The sequence below is a fragment of the Rhincodon typus genome, chromosome 16, assembly GCF_021869965.1.
Source record: "Rhincodon typus isolate 14 chromosome 16, sRhiTyp1.1, whole genome shotgun sequence".
In the NCBI taxonomy this organism is placed as follows: Eukaryota; Metazoa; Chordata; class Chondrichthyes; order Orectolobiformes; family Rhincodontidae; genus Rhincodon; species Rhincodon typus.
Window position 1 is genome coordinate 20,767,145 of NC_063347.1, and position 19,470 is coordinate 20,786,614.

Genomic DNA, 19,470 nt, shown 5'->3' on the forward strand with positions numbered 1-19,470 from the left:
CTGAACCTGTAGATGTGTTGTGTTTGGACTTCCAGAAGGCATTTGGTAAGGTACCTCACAAAAGTTTCAGCTATAAAATAGCTCACAATGTTGGATGTGGTATAATGGCACAGATAGAGAAATGGTTAATGGGCAGGAAACCGTGAGAGGGGATAAGGGGTTCTTTTTCAGGTTGGCAACCTGTGACCAGTGGAGTTCCACAGGGATCAGTGTTATGACCATAACTATTTACAATATATATTAATAACTTGGAGGAAGAAAGTGAACGTACTATAGCCAAATTTGCAGATGACACAAAAATATGTTTTCAAACAGAATACAAAGAGATATTGATAGGTTAAGTAAGTGAACAACAAGTCAGCAAATGGAGTATAATGTGGGAAAATGCAAAGTTGTTCATTTGGAAGGGTGAACAAACAAACAGAATATTATTTAAATGGAGAAAAAAAGCTACAGAAAACTGGAATACAAAGGGACGTGACAAATATTTGAGCACAAAACACAGAAAGTTAGCACATAGGTGCAGCAGGTGATCAGGAAGGCTAATGGAATTTTGACCCTTATTTCAAGGGGTTTGGAGTATAAGTGTAGGGATATCTTACTGCTATTATATAAGGTGCTGGTGAGATCAAATCTGGAGTACTGTGAGCACTTTTGGTCCCCTTATTTAAGGAAATATATCATTTCATTGGAGGCAATTTAGAGAAGGTTCACTGGGATGATGAAAATGGAAAGAACTGTGGATGCTGTAAATCAGGAACAAAAACAGAAGTTGCTGGAGTTGCTCAGCAGGTCTGGCAGCATCTGTGAAGGAAAAATTGGAGTTAACATTTTGGACCTGAAACATTAACTCCAATTTTTTCTTCACAGATGCTGCCAGATCTGCTGAGCACTTTTAGTAACTTCTGTTTTTGTTCACTGGGATGATCCCTGGTATGGAGGGATTATGAGGTTGTAGACTTGCTCGCTGAGCCAGTGTGTTTGATTGCAGATGTTTCGTCACCCCGCTAGGTATGAAACGTCTGCAGTCAAGCACACCGGCTCAACGAGCAAGTCTACAACCTCATCCACAACCCAAGCTACAAATCTTCTCAAAAAAAAACTTTAAATGGAGGGAATGTCTTATGAACAATGGCTAAACTGGTTGGGGCTCTACACATTGGTGTTTAGAAGAATGAGAGTTGATCTTGTTGAAACATATAGGATTCTTTAGGGGCTGGATTCAGAGGGGACAAGAATTGTGAAGGGGGCAAATCAACATAAAAGGGGGAAGATTATACTGAAGGAGATGGGTTGCTGTAGACACTGGTGTAAAAGATAGTCACAAACACCCTGGCATGGATGGGAAAGACACTGCAGCAGAATTCTTAATATGAATAAGCTGTAGACTACACTAGGCTTTGGGGAAAGAGTAGAACTCCCTTAGAGAGATACTGACCTGGGATGAGGATAAGGATGGGTAAGCTGTGTGGGTTATTTGTGAAATAGTAATACATTTTATATCTATATACTTGAATCTGCAAAGAAGTGTCAGCCACAACACCCATGTACTGTGGAAAGCATTTGAATTTGGCTCCCCTCCCTTAATGGGCATCATCTGGGTGGTAGAACTTGACTGGCTACATGGCTGAGCTTTAAGAAAATGGTGCTGGGACGCCTGGACATACCTCTGCCAGTGGTGAGAGGGAAGATGCACTGAGTGGGATGCCACAGAGTGTGGTCCATTGTTAATAAGGTGGTTTTCAGAAAATAGAACAAATCTCTCTAAGTTGCATGGAAACAGACCCTCCATGATATCTGACAAAATTGACACTTTTCCAAATTCCAGTAAAATTCAGCCCGTTAATCCAGAAGGTGATGTCAACAATTCTATACTTCTTCATATTGTGTGCTTTGAAGATTTTCGTCCTCACGTCTCTGATGAAGGACCTGAAGATATTATGGACTCGGGGCAACAAAGCATCTATCTAAACCTCTGCTGAAACTGCACCATGCTCTGACACCTGTTTGATCAGGATGCTCTGCTGAACAATGTCAAAGCTGCTGTGCCTTGGTTAAATAAATCTTTAACCAAATTTAGAATTGTTTCCTCTTGGACCTATCTCTGATAGCAAAAGAGATTTGACCAAAGTCTCTTTCAGGAAATTTGTCACTCCTGCACATCTTCCTCAAGTAACAGAAATAACAGCATGCAGTGCCTGAATCTGTAAGACGGGAGATGGAAAATGAAGCTATTTCAATGACATCTATGATATGCAACTTTCTTTTCAAGTATGGCTAGAAGTTAGACAGTAGCTAAGTATGGTCAACATGCAGAAAACCCTGACTATGGATGCAGGTCCACAGTCCTTTCAAGAGATCACAAATCCATGTCTGACATTGAGAATTCATCAGCTGCTAATATGCAAGCAAAACACTGCGGATGCAGTGAAATGTGAAATAAAAATCAAAAATGCTGGCAATTCTCAGCAGGTCAAACAGTATCTGTGGATAGAGTTAACTTTCTGAAATGTTAACTTGATTCTCTCCACAGATGTTGCTTGATTTGTTGAGTATTTCCAACATTTCCTGTTTATATTTTAGTTGCTCATTTAATATCCTGAGCTGACAGATCGAATTATTCTTCAAAGTTAGACTCCATAGTTCAAGAGAAGATGCAGAATACTTGCAAAATCTGCATTGAACTGACAGGGCTGCCATGTACTTAGAACATTTCAATCATAAAAAGGTTTGAGAACCTGGAAATATTGGCAAATCCCCTGTGGTTCTTAACTGAGCCTTTGTGGAGTAATCAATAAAATTAGCCAGCTTTATCCTACTTTAACCATTTCAAATCTGGACATATTAAAGAATAGTTAATTAGAAAGAAAAATATTCATCTGTTTATAGATGATTACGATAATGCATCAGGTGATGGTCATAGTTATGCCTTGTTAGTCTGACAGCCGGTTAATTATCAGTTTATTAACTAAGCCCATGTGAGTCCCTTAGAATAACCTCTAGCTATCCAACATCAGTGAGTGGGTCCCTGCTGCCCTGAACTCAATCTGCTTGTCTCTGGACTATTTCAGCGCATCATTTAAATTGAATGTGTTAAGAAATCAATTCAGGAATTGGGCCCTAAACCAATGACTCAGCTTTGGTCCTGCTCATGTCTCAATCCAGAATTTGACTGGAGCTAAGATCCCATCCTCCTTTGTGGCACTGTTACCCTCCTGCTAGCTCTTCACCAACACTCATTTCCTTTTGTCATTTGTTAGGACTTATTGAATGTAGTTAAACTGAAGCTACACTTCACAATAGAATAGGTTTGCAGCGTCTGTCCTCTTTAAGTGTAGGGATTGTTATGTTCCCAGCTGATCTTAGAAAATGAACACCACTGGCATTCATTGCCTATCACTCATAGCTCTACATAGGATGGTGAAGGTTTTCGTCTTAAATCTCTGCAGTTCCCATGGTGAAGGTGCTGTTACAACAGTAGCAACATCATTTAAGTCACATGTCTTTGTTACCCTGAATACATATGTACAATTCTGTCACATCCCAGACTCAGGTAATCAACTGAAATCCACTTTTAAATTATATTTTCCTGAAAAGCATTCAATATTGCTATTTAATTTTAAAAATGTTGCAATCACATAGCACGTATTTCTTTGTCACAGAAAATTGGAACTGATATTTCCATAAAATTTGTATTTAGTAAAGTCATTGTTTAATGCAGTCATTTTCAATACATGATATCTAGGACAGGTACAAAATCATATCAATCTATTTAATGTTTTCTATTGTTTCTACCTCTGAGATATTTTATTTTGTTCCACTAATTTTTCCTTTCCTGGATTACAGTTCCAAACTCTACAGCCACCTTGTCCAAATGGCAATTATTCATGTATGAGTCTTAACAGTGATTGCCAGAAAGCTATTCCACTGTTGATGATCTCTCAGCCAACTGTGATCCTGTTCTCAGTTATTATCCACACATGTTCACTTCCAGTAGGGGTAGTTGGATTCCAGTCAGGATCCAGGAATCCAGACTTACTTTCTAGGTTCTAATGGAAGGGATGTTGCAAATGGTTGTACCACATGTAGCACTGCTTCAAATGAGATCAACTACATCAGTAGTGAGAGGCAAATAAACTTCAAAAGTTTCAATATTGATTTCAGGCTGGATCTTCCCATACTTTAACAAAATTTATTTTCAAAGAGTTTCATGGAGGTCTTCTCTCCATGAGGCATAGTGAGTTTTCTTGCGTGATTATCCCTAATTTGGCTTATTAACTACCCGACAAACTCTTATGGCACCCCCTCACCTGATTCCCCTGCTCACCATAGCCTGAAGTGCTTGCCACTGCCAGGATACCCCGGCCTATGCCAGCATTCCTGGCATGGATACCAGTCATGTACCCCATTAAGTATTGGTAGTCTGGAATTGCTCTTCACCATCAACATAGTAAAGCATCCGGGCATTCTAATGCAGCAGGAATATGAGGGTTCTCAAGGATGTATTTATTATCACAGCTGAATCGAATTGAATTGAATTAGCATTAATGTCACACGTACTCAAATGAATACAATGAAAAGTTTATAAGTCGGCACTTACAGTGCCATCTTAGGTGTAAAGGTGCCTAGGTACAGCTTCTTCAGTTACAAGATTAGTTACAGTTGTAACAATGTTATCAACACCCAGTGCCATCTTACGTGTACAGGTGTAATCCTTAGTTACAGAATAGAGAAATGAAGAAAGCTGGAGAAGTGGCCACAAACTTCTAAACTATGGAATCAGTGATCGTAGATCACTTGCACATTGATGGGATAGAACGTTTTTTTGATTGATGAACTCAGCTGAATTATGGTATGGCTGTCTTTATGTGATATGTTCACAGTATATCGTGCCCTGCACCTGGAGACACTGTGTTGCTGAAAATCTCTCCCTGGGCTACAGCTCTGACCTCATCATGGTGCATCAAGATGAAGTGGTGTAATCTGGTACAAATGATATTGACAACAGTTTTGATGATTGAGAGATGCCGCAATACAGCTCCTTGGAACAACTGGTTGCAGAAACATTCAACATAGCTATCACTTTGATGGACACTGGGTTAGGATGGCCACCCAATCTTTCAGGTCAAAGTTCAATTGTGGTTCCCCGGACACCCTCGGCCTAGAGTACATCTCACCAATGCATAGGAAATGGCAAGGAGGACAAAAGACTCTGGCTGTTCTGTACCTTCGAGGAAGCCTGCAGCTCTGACCTCTGTATGTAGAGGCTGTTTGGCATCTGTTGGAGGTTGCTGCTGTTCCTGGGCTTATTGCCTCATCTGTTCCTCTTCAATTTCTCTGCGTCATTATTGCATCATTGCAACAACAATGATCACAAGTGCTGCGACTGAATCTATCAGCAACACTCGTAATAACCCTACGTGGGGAAACAGAAAAAACAGAAAAGGTCTGAATGATGAGAGTAGTCAGCATTCACGTCCTTCACAAATGTTGGCTTAACATACTCCTCTGTGCAACGGGACATGGAGCAATATACACCCAGGCTGCTGTTTATAAAACCAAATGGGGCGGCACGGTGGCTCAGTGGTTAGCATTGCTGCCTCACAGCACCAGGGACCTGGGTTTGATTCCTCCCTTGGGCAACTGCCTGTGTAGAGTTTGCACATTCTCCCTGTGTATGCGTGGGTTTCCTCCGGGTGCTCCAGACTCCCCCCACTGTCCAAAGATGTGCAGGCTAGGTGGATTGGCCATGCTAAATTGCCCGTAGTGTCCAGGGATGTTTGGGTTAAACATGGGGAATGCATTTGTAGGGGAACTGGTCTCGGTGGAATGCTCTGCGGAGGGGCGGTCTGGGCTTGTTGGGCCGAATGGCCTGTTTCCATACTGTAGGGATTCTATGATCTTCTATGATCAAATGCTAAGTCACCCCATTCCCATACTCCAACAACATCTCTGATACCCATTCATGACATACTTTCCACTAACTCTTAGAACTAGCTGTGCTCCACTACACTGACCAACTCAGATAGACAGCCCTGACTAACTGACCAGCCCCTTGACCATTTTCCTGAAGGTGCTTGACTGACAATGTGCAAATCCTCTAGCTGTTTGCATTGGATCTCCAGGACTGACCATGGCCCATCCCTGGACTATAGTGAGACTGATCCCCTGACCCCAACTTCCCCAAGCAGCGACTGACTGTTCCCAAGACAATGGACTGAGAGTGGACACTGCACTTGACTGACTGTATGAGGACCCCCTGGCTAACAGCTACCCCTCTGGATTTGATGTTGAGACATGGCAATTTGGTCGTGGCACATGCTGTAGCTGTGACATTGACATAGCATAGTTCCATAGTTTGACATATCCAAACTGTTAACTAATGTCTGCTGACAAGTAGGACAAGACTGCCTGGCTTTGTTTCTGTGCTAAACAGCTAGGCAAGACAGAAATAGCAGGAACTGCAGATGCTGGAGAATCTGAGATAACAAGGTGGAGAGCTGGATGAACACAGCAGGCCAAGCAGCATCAGAGGAGCAGGAAGGCTGGCGTTTTGGGCCTAGACCCTTTTTCAGAAATGGGGGAGAGGAAGGGGGTTCTGAAATAAATAGGGAGGGAGGGGGAGGCGGATAGAAGATGGATAGAGGAGAAGATAGGTGGAGAGGAGACAGATAGTTCAAAGAGGCGGGGATGGAGCCAGTAAAGGTGAGTGTAGGTGGGGGGTTAGGGAGGAGATAAATCAGTCCAGGGAGGACAGACAGGTCAAGGGGGCGGGATGAGGTTAGTAGGTAGGAGATGGAGGTGGGAGGAGGGGATAGGTGGGAGGAAGGACAGGTTAGGGAGGCAGGAACGAGCTGGGCTGGTTTTGGGATGCGGTAGAGGGAGGGGAGACTTTGAAGCTTGTGAAGTCCGCTGTTCCCGTTGTGGCCTCCTCTACATTGGGGAAACCAAGAGGAGGCTTGGGGACCGCTTTGCAGAACACCTATGCTCGGTTCGCACTAAACAACTGCACCTCCCAGTCACGAACCATTTCAACTACCCCTCCCACTCCTCAGACAACATGTCCATCCTGGGCCTCCTGCAGTGCCACAACGATGCCACCCGAAGGTTGCAGGAACAGCAATTCATATTCCACTTGGGAACCCTGCAGCCCAATGGTATCAATGTGGACTTCACAAGCTTCAAAATCTCCCCTCCCCCTACCGCATCCCAAAACCAGTCCAGCTCATCCCCGCCTCCCTAACCTGTTCTTCCTCCCACCTATCCCCTCCTCCCACCTCAAGCCGCACCCCCATCTCTTACCTACTAACCTCATCCCACCCCCTTGACCTGTCCATCCTCCCTGGACTGACCTATCCCCTCCCTACCTCCCCACCTACACTCACCTTTACTGGCTCCATCCCCGCCTCTTTGACCTGTCTGTCTCCTCTCCACCTATCTTCTCCTCTATCCATCTTCTAACCGCCTCCCACTCTCTCCCTATTTATTTCAGAACCCCCTTCCCCTCACCCATTTCTGAAGAAGGGTCTAGGCCTGAAACATCAGCCTTCCTGCTCCTATGATGCTGCTTGGCCTGCTTGCTTTGCCAAAATTATCCACTAGCCCAATTTTTCTCAACTGCCAGCCATTCCCTTCTCTATTAGCTCTTACTGTCCTCTTTTATATTACTTGCGAGTTTATCATCAACGTTTATATCTCTCCCTCTTTATTTCTTTGTTGATCATCTTTTGTTAGCTTCTAAAGCATTCCTAGCCCTCTGGTTTACTACAAGTTTTTTCCACATTTTATGTTTTCTTCCTATAAATTTGATGTTGTAGTGACTGTAACGAGGTCAGCTAGGTGGACCTCACTGAAGACAAATTCGTTGATTGGGGCTATTAATCTGGTTCAATCAGGGAGCGCTGGCTGACAGATATAAACAGGAGTGTCAGACATCCTGCTCGCTCTGAGGCAGCCGAATCAGTATCAAAGATGCTCCATGTGTTAATAAAGAGTGACTTGGTGACAGGATACCAGCCTCTGTGGAGTTATTTCAATATGATCATTAACTTTGCTGGTTAACCATAGTTCTTTTCTCTTTTTCTAGAATCCTTCATCCTCAGTTGAATGTATCTCTGTTGTGAATCATGAACTATTCTTAACTAACTTCGCTTAAAAATCTGCAGCTGTTTCTCACCCATTTTTTTCTGTTTTCCTAGCTAAGTCTAGTCCATTTCTACCCTCATTCCTTTGTAATTACTCTAATATAAGTTTAGCACAGTTGTAATTGGTGTACTTTTCTCACTTTCAATTGAATTCTGCCATGTTATTGTTACTGTTCCCTCGGGGATCATTTACTCTGAGATCATTAAACCTATTCCATTGTACATTACTAGATCCAAAATATCTAAAGCCTGGTTGGATTCACAACATATTATTTTAGGAAATAGTCCTGACTACACTCTATGAATTCTTCCTTGTGTTAACCTCTGTCAATTCGATTTTCCCAATCTACATGAAGATTAAAGTCATCCCTTAACGTACTATCTTTGTTACCTACTCATTACCTCCTGATTCATTCTCTGTCCTCTTGCATAACAACTGTAAAGAGCTTATAGGCTACACGTACCTATGTCTTATCCAGCTTTCTAATTTCTTAACTCCACTGATATAGATTTTATATCTTCTAATCCAAGATCATTTCTTGCTATTGTACTTATACGACCAGTGCTAACAAAGCTATCCCAGCATCCTTTCCTTCCTGCCTGTCCTTTCAAGAAGTCAGATACTCCTGAATATTTGGTTCTCAGCTTTGGTCTCCTTGTAATCATGTGACCTTAATGACTATAACGTGACACTGACCTCAGTTTGTGCCATGAATTCTTTTAATTTGTTCCATGTAAAGAGGTATTAAATTTGCCTTTTTACCAACTAGCATTGCCCCCCAAACCCCCACCACTTTGACCCTGTTTGCTGCTGTTTTTTCAATGTTTGTATTCTCTGTACTCTTCCTATGCCATTCAGGATACTGTTGTTCAAAAAACTGCACTATTTTGTTGCCATATACTTTTGCTTTGTAAGTTTACACTTCTCTCCCAACACACCACCCCCACCTTCCCTGTTAATTTAAAGCCCTCTGTGCAACCCTAGTTTTTAATTCACCTGGGCACTTGTTCCAGCATTGTTCAAGGGAAGCCCATCCCATGAGAAGAAATCCCTTCTATTCCAACACTGTTATCAGTGCCCCGTCACCATATTTTCATTCCAGGATGGCTCAACTTACAGTATGTGTTCAATCACTTCATGGAGGAGACACAAGGGCTCAAAATGGACACATAATATACATAGAACCATGAAGCTGTCAAGTTATCTAAATTTCCTGCCCTGCTAATTTTGAAATGGGTCCCTGCTCGTATCTCTGTGAGTAAAAAAAAGTTAATACTGATTGACTGATTAACTGGGGGAGGGGGCTGGTGCCATAAGTTCACAGTTTGATTTGCATCTTCAATAGGTTATTGAAGTTTTAGTTCCCTCTGATATGAATTATCAATACATATGTGTGTATTGTGAAATCGGTAACACATACTTGGAACTTTAATTTCTTTCACCTCAGCATGACCCTGAGGTCTGCCCATGGTAAGACATTGTGTAGATCGGCATGGAAAGTGTAAGGGCAAAGGTGGCTGGTGGGGAGCATGAGGTGGCATGGAGGGCATTGGGGCCAATGGGATAAGTGTGGATTGGCATCAGTTGGCAATGATGGTGAATGGGAAATGGGTGGAAGGTTGAGACAATGTTAAGAGAAAGGGTTACAGGGGTTAATGTTGAACAAAATAACTAGAATGAAGCCCCAGAAAACTGAGGAAAACCCTTTAACTACTCTACCTGGCACTCAGCTACCTCTCTGGTCATTTCCAAACAGTTGCCAGGGTTAAGCTCTTCATCCCAGGAATTAAAATTTTGTCCATCAATACCCTATTTTGCCAAGATGGGTATCTTCAGTTAAGAAATTTCCAACTCCTGCCTTACATCATGAACATGAAAATCCAGCCCAAATCTTACTCGTGTTAATTGACAGTGAATGAAAATTGTGTTTCTTTCCTCAATATTTCACAATTTTAACTCGTAGGCATATAGTTCATCATTTTCAGGGTCATGAAATATTCAGTTCAATGTGTCAAGGGTAAGCAAATGACATTGATTTAAATATAATCACAGAGTTTGGCTGGCTTGGCCTAGTACAATCTTCCTGTTGACATTAGGATTAAAATTGGAGATCAACAAGTGTGACACAATTTGAAAGTCCATGAAATAAATATATCCAGCTCTTATGTTTGAATGGACTATGCTTGTAAATTAACATAACTGTTTACTCCTGATACTTGGCAGCTCTGGTTGACAGTTTAATGTATCTGCCCTCATACATTATCCTACTACAATGTTTTGTGGCTGGAGGATTACGTAATTTCCTTTAGGGAATAAAATAAACCACTCGCCAAATCTATGCCAAATGTTATTACAATTTTTTCATTTTTCTATTCAATTGTTATAGTGGCTTGAAATAGAATCATGGGCAGTGCACAGTCAAAAGTTGCTGTGAAAGATGTTATTGATCATAGTTGTGAAACAATTCAAAGAAACATTCCAATGTCAGAGAAAAGTATTTGCTAATTATGTGTCCCACGTAAAAGTAAATGTTTCCAATGGTTTTGGGGATGTTGTTGATCATTACCACTGCGATTTCTACTATTTAGGTTGCAGGCATACTTAAGATACATAGTTGAATTCAATACATGTAGTTCCATGTTTGATCTATGAATTAAATCCCATCAGTCAAAGCCCATTTATATATTGCATGCTATCTCTTCTCCATCTCCTTCAGTTACACCAGGCGTTCTCACAAGTCTGAGGAAAGGTTTCGAGGAATTTGCCTAAAACAATTCTGAGCAATATTTAACCCAGTGATGTTGTGGCTCAATAATTTATAAACGGACACAGCCATGGCCAGACAAACAAGAATTGAGGAATGTGAGTGGGAAGCATGAAGACTTAAAAAGATTTTGATCTCTTAGAAATTTGACAACAAAAGTGGAGTGCAGTGAGAGACAGAATGCTTTCAAGTGAACAAAGCTGAAAATAAACTTTGAAATGTTAGGATCATCAGACTCTTTGGGACTACTGAATGTCCAAGACATCAAATCTGAATTGTACATGATCCAAATGAAAAAGCAGAGGAATAAGATTGGAGCCATTTATGGATAAAGCACTCTGAATCCTCTTTTCAAATGTGAATTCTCGTTTAAAAGCTGAAATTGATCGGCTGTTTTGTGGGGATTCATTTCCAGGAAGAACACTTTATCTTGTTGTATGATTCTAGATGGGTGATAAAAGAATTTAATTTGCCACTGGTCTCTTAGATGGAGTTGACACCCTTAGGGTTGATAGCACAATCCAACATTTGAGGATCAAGATATTGATTCTGCATATTCAAGGCTTAAATGCAAACTCAGTCTTGTCTATTAAATCATATTTCTAGATTAACTTTGCATTTCCGATATATTATATTTTATATATTATATATATTATATTTTAAATATAAAAATACATTTTTTTAAATGAATTTTACGTGAGCAAATAAGCAATATAGGAGGACCAGGGAAATTAACTATTCAACACTACCTAGTCAAGTGTAGTGCATCTTTTGTTTCCCAACCTCGGGAAGAAACCTCCTATCCAGTGATACTTGGTTTACAGAACGCTTAAAGGAACAATTTGTTTCGAAACCACTTTAATGAGAATGTTGAAGCTAAACTGCCACCCTCTGTCCTGTCAAAGCTATTAGAAGAGCTCATTGATATTTCATCAGACAGCTCCCTCAGAACTAAGTTCAATGAAATGTCACTGGAGATGATTGGGTGCAGACTCTGTTGAATACAGCACTGTTTTTCTTCTGTTGCACAGACAGTTTTGATCCCATTTAACAGCAGCTACATGCGAGAGGCTGGATTTTCAACAATTACAGCAATAAAAATCAAAGCACTGAGCCAGGATGAATATTGACCATGAAATGTGTTCACGTTTCCCAAAGGTATCTTCAAATATTGGCAGAATTATTGTTCAACAACAAGTGTCACATCATGTAAGTAAATCATAATAAATATATATTTAATTAACTTGTGTTGTATAATGGGGAATTCATGGATTTTTTCTCATGGGTGTGAAAGGGACCTGAAATGCAAAAACATTCAAAAGCTTTGGGTTTTGCAGGTCAACACAGATTGTGTGTTCTAATCAGACTTCAGCTCTTTGCTAAGGGAAAAACAAAGGAAAAGAATGGCTGGAAATTATATTTAAAAGTAACGGGATTGTCTCTTTAAAATTGTGAATTTCACAGTCCTGCTGTCAGTGATTATACATTTTTTTTTTCCTAACCTGAATCTCTTTTGCATCTCCTTTTTAATTCCCTTCTCTATCATGCTTGTTATTTCTCTTCTCCCTGCCCTCAAACCTTATTCTATCATTCCGCTCCTACAGCCATATACTCTGACTTGATTCACTATTTCAAGTCTCTCATTTTCCTAAGTGGCTTTTGTCTGGGTTCTTAATTGAAAGCCTCCCTCAAGTCCAATCTTGCTGTCTCCCTATCCACGAATTCTGCTTAGTCCTCAAGACTGCTATTGATCATGGGTCTGTGTAAAATTCCACAGGTGACTGATTATTAGGTTATTAAAGGAACTCATTTAGAGTGACTAATCACAAATCATAGATTCTCCCCCCATGTCATAGCTATGTTAAAGATCTATGAATAATACGTCATTAAACAGTGGCTGCAATCAGTTAAATGAGATCGTACCAAATCTAATTTCAATGTGTGTGGTCCAATTAAATTTCAGGCGGCACAAAACATGCAGGTTCTTTTCAAATACAACTTTGCTGCAAAGAGACCTGTCCGCAAAAAAGAAACACTTTAGTTTTTCATGTTTGGCATATTGCAAACAAAATGTTGGATGCCAACTTACTTCAATTTCTCTCAATGCCATTTTCTTCAGTTGATAAAGGTTTGCAAGATCACAATAGGGACAGTGTCCTGAGACAGTGAGAAATTCGAACAAAACTGAAAACACATGCTGGTTGAAAAATAATAAATGATACAACACCATCTTTCAAGAAACATGATTTGATTGACAAATATGATGTGATATTTATGAAAATCAAATTGTCATGTTCACAGATGGTCTGACTGAGTACTTCAAGCATTTTTTTTTATTTCAGAATTCCGGCATTGGCGGAATTTTTTTTTGCTATAATAATCATGCTCTCTTTAAATTGAGGTTATCCATATTTTAATCTTTGAACTTAAGATGCCTGTGTAGGCTACAAAATCATTATTAATCAAGACATGTGCAAAAGAAAAGGGGACATGCACCCTCTCCACAAGACAATTTTGCCCATATTAATGCAATTCTTGACCACTGTACCGTGAGGGATGCTAAATTTTAAAGCCAAATAGGGGTGTGATGAAATGGACTTGCAAAATAATCAGCATAATAATAAACCGATTAATTATATTTTCCTTGGTTTGTAGCCTGTCTGGAGACTGTGTGCAAAAGGCTAGTGGGCAAAACTGTCACAATTGGGTAGCATTAGCGCTTCTCTGATGTTGGCATGCAATGTTATTACCCAGCAGTAGTTGCCACTCATTTTTTCTGTTAATGCGCTTTGCCTGAGGTGTCAGTGATGCTGGCTACAGTGAGATAAGATTAAAAGTGCATTGAAAGAAGACTCAAAGGAAAATAATATTTGGGAAAAACAGATGTTGTATCCTCCTGCCTCCAAAAATAAAAACCATAAGGCAAGAATAATAGAGCAGGAAATGAGTTTACATATAACCAGCAAATCCTTTCTCCTTTCTCTCCTTCATTAACTTACCACAAGCTGAAAACATGGTAGTATCTTAGCCAGCTATTTTATCAAATGCTAAGAGCTAATTCATCTATGCTAAATAATATTCAAAAATTGACTGAAAATGGGTGATTGGGGGTCCTAAACATTTGCAGTTGTCAATGTGGATAACAACCTTGCGACAATTATTCATTTAGAAGTTCAAGATATGTCCAATACTAAAATAGATAACTAAATAAAAATGTCAGCTAATTATGACAGTTCTTATTAATCAATCTGCTGGAGGTATGCTGGAGCAGGTGGGACTTGAACCTTTGTCTCCTTGCTCAGAGGTAGGGAAAACTACCATGGCCGCACAAGAGGACCAGGAAATCACAACATGCCTGCAATCATGGTAACTGATACTTAACTAGTTTAAATGATGAAAAGCTTGTCAATGTAGCTGTGGAGTTGTAACAACTTTTTAAAATAACAGGGCATATACGGACATGAAGAAAGGCATGATTGTTAGAAATAGATGGATAAGGATGAACATAAGCTGAACAACAGAGTTGTTAGGTTTGAAGGCAGACTCAAGCACAATGAGTACCTAAAAAATGGTGGTGGATTCCACAAGCCCCCAATCTTCTGCAGTAGAATATCATTGATCGAATTGGGAGGGAGGGTCTCGAAGGTATTCTCCTTAAAAAGGATTCAGGAGTTCTCAGACCTGCTGGCATGACAGATATTATCATTTATTCTGAGGTTTTCATGAGTTATTCCATCACCATGTCCAGTAATGTTGTCTGTCATGTCTGTGTGTATAACTGAATCTTGTGGATGGATCCACCAAGTTGGTAGAATTGTAGGCGGTGATCAATGGTGATGTGTATCTAGATGAATATTTGGTAATGCATACCTCAGCTACCTCCTTTATAGATCCTATGTGTCCTGCGTATCCTTATCCCATAAAATTTCTTGGCAGTGGTGATCTTTGATATAATTAGTTGCATAAAAAGATGGCAGGTGGTACCATGGCATTAGGTCCATTTTGTTCAGCCAAATATTCTAAAGTGCAGCCTCCCTATTGAACCCATTTGCCTGACACTCATGTTTATTATTATTTGCTCATGGAATGTAGGTGTTGCTGTCTGGGCCAGCATTTATTAACCATTCCTAATTGCTCAACTGGCTTTTAAGAATCAATCATAATACAGTACATTTGCAGTCTCATTTTGATCAGACCAGATAAGGATGACAGATTTACTTGCCTGAAGGACATCAGTGAACTAGATTTTAATCTAATGACATTTAACTATGGTTATATGGTGAGCATTATACCAGTATTTAATTCCAGATTATTAATTGAAATCAAGTTTTATCATCTCTAGGGTGGGATTTGGACCCTTGATACCAGAACATTACACTGAGGTTCTGGACTAGTCCAGGAATGCCGCCACTAACTCCCCTTATGCCCAAGCAACGAACACTGCCTGACTTAGGCCCCAATTATTTTGCCCCCCCAGGGTTTGTGCACAGAGGCAGAGCAATCCAGCATCTATGAAAACAATCTTTCGAAGTAGCTTCCCATTTTACAGTTGAGGGGTCAGAGGCTTCAGTTGGAGTCAGGCCAAGCAAACCAGGAAGCCAAGGCAGCTTTGGCAGGAAGCTTCTCTCAGGACTCCAGAACTGTGGTTAAAGTTTAAAAAGAAAGATAGAAACATAAAACATCTCGCCAGCGCACCCTATCTCACCCCCACACATTCTGAAACCCATCCAATACATCCTCTACCATCTACCCATCTCCATTACCTGCTGTCCCCCTTTTGTCACTGTAAGCTAATTAATCCAGCCCCAGAGGCCATCATGCACCCCTGTACCACCCAATTCCCTCAATCATTATCACAACTATTTATAGATTCGATGCCTAGCATGCCAAATCATACCTGTACCCATCATCCTTTGCTTTTCTCTCTCTATGCCAACTCGCCTAGTAGTGAGTTCATAAACAAACCTCAGGAGGCATGTTGACAGCGTCTATTGATAATACACTATTAGAAGAAACACTCCCATTAATTACAAAAGAGGAATTAACATATTAAAATTCATTCAACTTAGCCTTTATGAAAACAAACATTTCAACCAAGAGCTTCACACTTAAGTGTTTGAAAGCCCAGTTTAGTGGCAGGTACAGACTTGGCAAGAAGCTCAGGGAAGTGAATTATCTGATTGAGACTCCAGACCCAGGAAAAAACAAAGGCTGTGTCATATCAACACAATAAAGTAATATTTGATTGCCCATGAGAAAGAAATCTCTACTTTTGTTAACCCCAGATTGGTTATACCAGTGTTGAATCATGTCAGTTGGAATCCAAAATGTCTCAGCCAACTTCCAAGGCTGGTTTATCAAATTTGCAGTGCATCAACATTCTACTGTACAGCCACACTTGTGAAATGCACTCAGTGTAACTGGAAGCCCTCTTCCAGAAAATACTTCTGGAAAACACAGCAAGCTGACTCAGTGGTCAATTTTGCAAACAGCAGTTCACAGAGGCCCAAGACAGCTACCTAGGACACGTAATGGGTCATAGTTAAATACTGCCCAGGGCAAGAAAATGTCAGAAACAGATGCACAGTTCACCATATCCACACTAGAACAGGAAATCATGAGTTTCTTGCTTTACCAAATGTTTAGACCAAACTTTAGTCCAGTAGTATGCCACTGACAGATCTATAACAGAAAGACACAGATCTAATATGGACTGAGAAATGCCAAACTACCAGCGAGTCTGCAGTTCTAGCTCCAAAATTAAAAAAAATTAAAGCAGACATCAATACAAGTGACATTGGGATAGGGGCTGTTTTCCTTAAGGAAAGCAAATCCAGAAGAATGAGAACAATCAGATATTTCACCAAAATGGACCAGCTCCCTCCAATGAAATTGAATTTTGGTGTCCCTGGTATCTGTAACTTGAAGCTCAGAAATAATACCAGGCAGGAGAAAACCTATGGTCGGTGATTTTCATTTGGAAATCTAGGGTACCTCTTTGGAAAACTGAGCTATTTGTGGATATCACTTAGTGAAGTAGCCCAAAATAGTTCGAGCTATAAAAAAAATCATGAATGGCTTAAAAGTCAGTAAGAGAAAAGTTCCAGATTCAGAAGGCTGAAGAAAAGGAGTTTCAGGAACCCACTTTAAGAAATAAGTGAGCTGTTAGCAGTTTTTTTAAGGGTTGCATGAAGGAATATTAACTAAATAAGATAGCAGTGAGTGAATACAAAAGAATGAAAGAAACTATGCGTAGTTACACCCAATATGGTGAAAACTGGGTAACCTTTTACTGAGGTTTGAGTATCTGTAAGGTTGTTGTTGAGTCTAAAAGGGTTGAAACTTTATTTCTGATATTTGTTCTTGTATAATGTAATTTTTTTCTTCTTCTGTGTGTAATAAGCTTTGATGTTCTTTAAAAGTACATCGCAGTCTCTTGCAAACATGTTCAGTGGCTGACCACCATGGTAAACAAATTCCAAAAATAAAATCCCATGGTCAATCAAGCCAGATTTCACTCCAGAATCTGACTTATCTGATTTACCATCAGCTAGGATCAGAACAATACATTTCACTTGAATGTTGTTTGTCGCTAGGACAGGTCCCAAAGTACCAAATTGTATACTGTTTCTTTTATATCTAGTGACTTAATTTATTTTGCAAGTTATTTCATCTACAAGTACACAGTATTACATATTTATACTCTAGTATTTCAACAAATACAGTGTTCTTTTTTCCCAGCAAGAAATGTCTGAAGGAACTTAACTCTAGTTTTAACATTGATTTCCATAGGAACCTGATTCACTTGAAGTCACAAGTTTTAAGAACACAGCCACAACTTTAAGTGAGAATGAAGTATATAAAAAATTTCTACTTCAAAATTCAACAGGATTCTGTGAAAACATTATTTAACTCACTTGAACTAAATGGCATGAAAGGCCACCATCATAGCCCCAAAGCTTGTAATGCCGTGTCATGATCCACAGTTTGAGAATCCTTGCTGAAAACCATCCAAGATATCCATGCCTCTCCAACACTGGCCTTTAAACATCCTCTGCACCGTTGGTGACCAGACCTTCAGTAGCTAAGGCTGAGTTCTAGAAGTTCCTCTGGGAACCATGCATGCACAAGTTCTCATCACACACATGAAAAGGAGAAATGTTGGGTCTGCGAGACAGTAAGGATTGCAGATGCTGGAAGCTAAAGTCAATAAATGTGGAGCTGGAAAAGCACAGCAGGTCAGACTGCATCCAAGGAGCAAGAAAATCAATGTTTTGGGCTGAAACCTTTCATCAGGACAGACTGGGGGAAGGACTTGTGATTCCTGACTTCGTCCAATATTTTTGCCACAACAGAGGTGCTTTCAGTCATGGGTGAAAACCAAAGCCTTAAAATCTGATTTGAGGTGTCATCATCCATGTTCATAGATTGTCCTGTCCCCTTCCTGACACAACACAGCAGGAGATCAAATAATAAATCCATCTTCCTGTGTAGAAAGTCCATAAGATTCATCTTCATTCCTGCTGTAATAATACTTTGAAATCTGAAGAATTGATTATTGTTTCCCCAATTATTCTCATGTGTCCAAGTCTTCATGATGGCTTTGAAAATTGACAATTTAAATTTGCTTTCTAAAAACAATTTTTAAATTTTTCAACCCATATTTGGAAAGGATCCATATATAGAATAAACTGATTACAATTGGCTAAAACATTTGGAATTTCTGTTAATTGTGAAATATTTCTTACTTATAACCATTTGTTCATTAAAATTCATGGAGAGATGAAAAAAATGGTCATTATCTGAGCAAATTAAAGATACTAACATGGATAACAACTTTCTGATCTGAGTAAATTTATTAAATCCCTTTGTCTTCTGTATAGAAATTCTGTTGAACCAATCTAGGTACAGGGTTAGTTGGTTCAGTTGGTTAGATGTCTGCTTTGGATTAGATTGATGCCAACAGCATGGTGTTTGATCTCTATTCCAGCTGAGGTGGTTTTGGTACCTGTTCCTTTTTCCTACCTGTGGCAGTCTGGGTCAGACATGTCTTACAGTAGAGAAGAAGGTATAAGTAAATCTTGGTGTGAGCAACTATTTGCTCATCATTACTTTCTTTACATTCAATTGATTCAATGCTAGTTACAATGAAGAAGATAAAACAAAGTAGGACAGGTTTTATTTAAAAAAAATACTTATACATATGTGTCAAATGATCTACACATCTACTTTTCAAATTTCAATACATCTGTATCTGACCATAGCTTTGGCAGCCCAGGTTTAGTCTCACGCCCTAAAATATCACAGGAGATATATTATTAAATAAAATAAGAGCAAAAAGGCCAATTCAGCAAACTACTATGACTGTAAATTGCTCAATAATATTAAAATCCTCTGTTTATAATGACATGAAAGGAACACTTAAGAACATAAGAACATAAGAACTAGGAGCAGGAGTAGGCCATCTGGCCCCTCGAGCCTGCCTCACCACTTAATAAGATCATGGCTGACCTTTTTGAGACTCAGCTCCACTTACCCGCCTGCACACCATAACCCTTAAT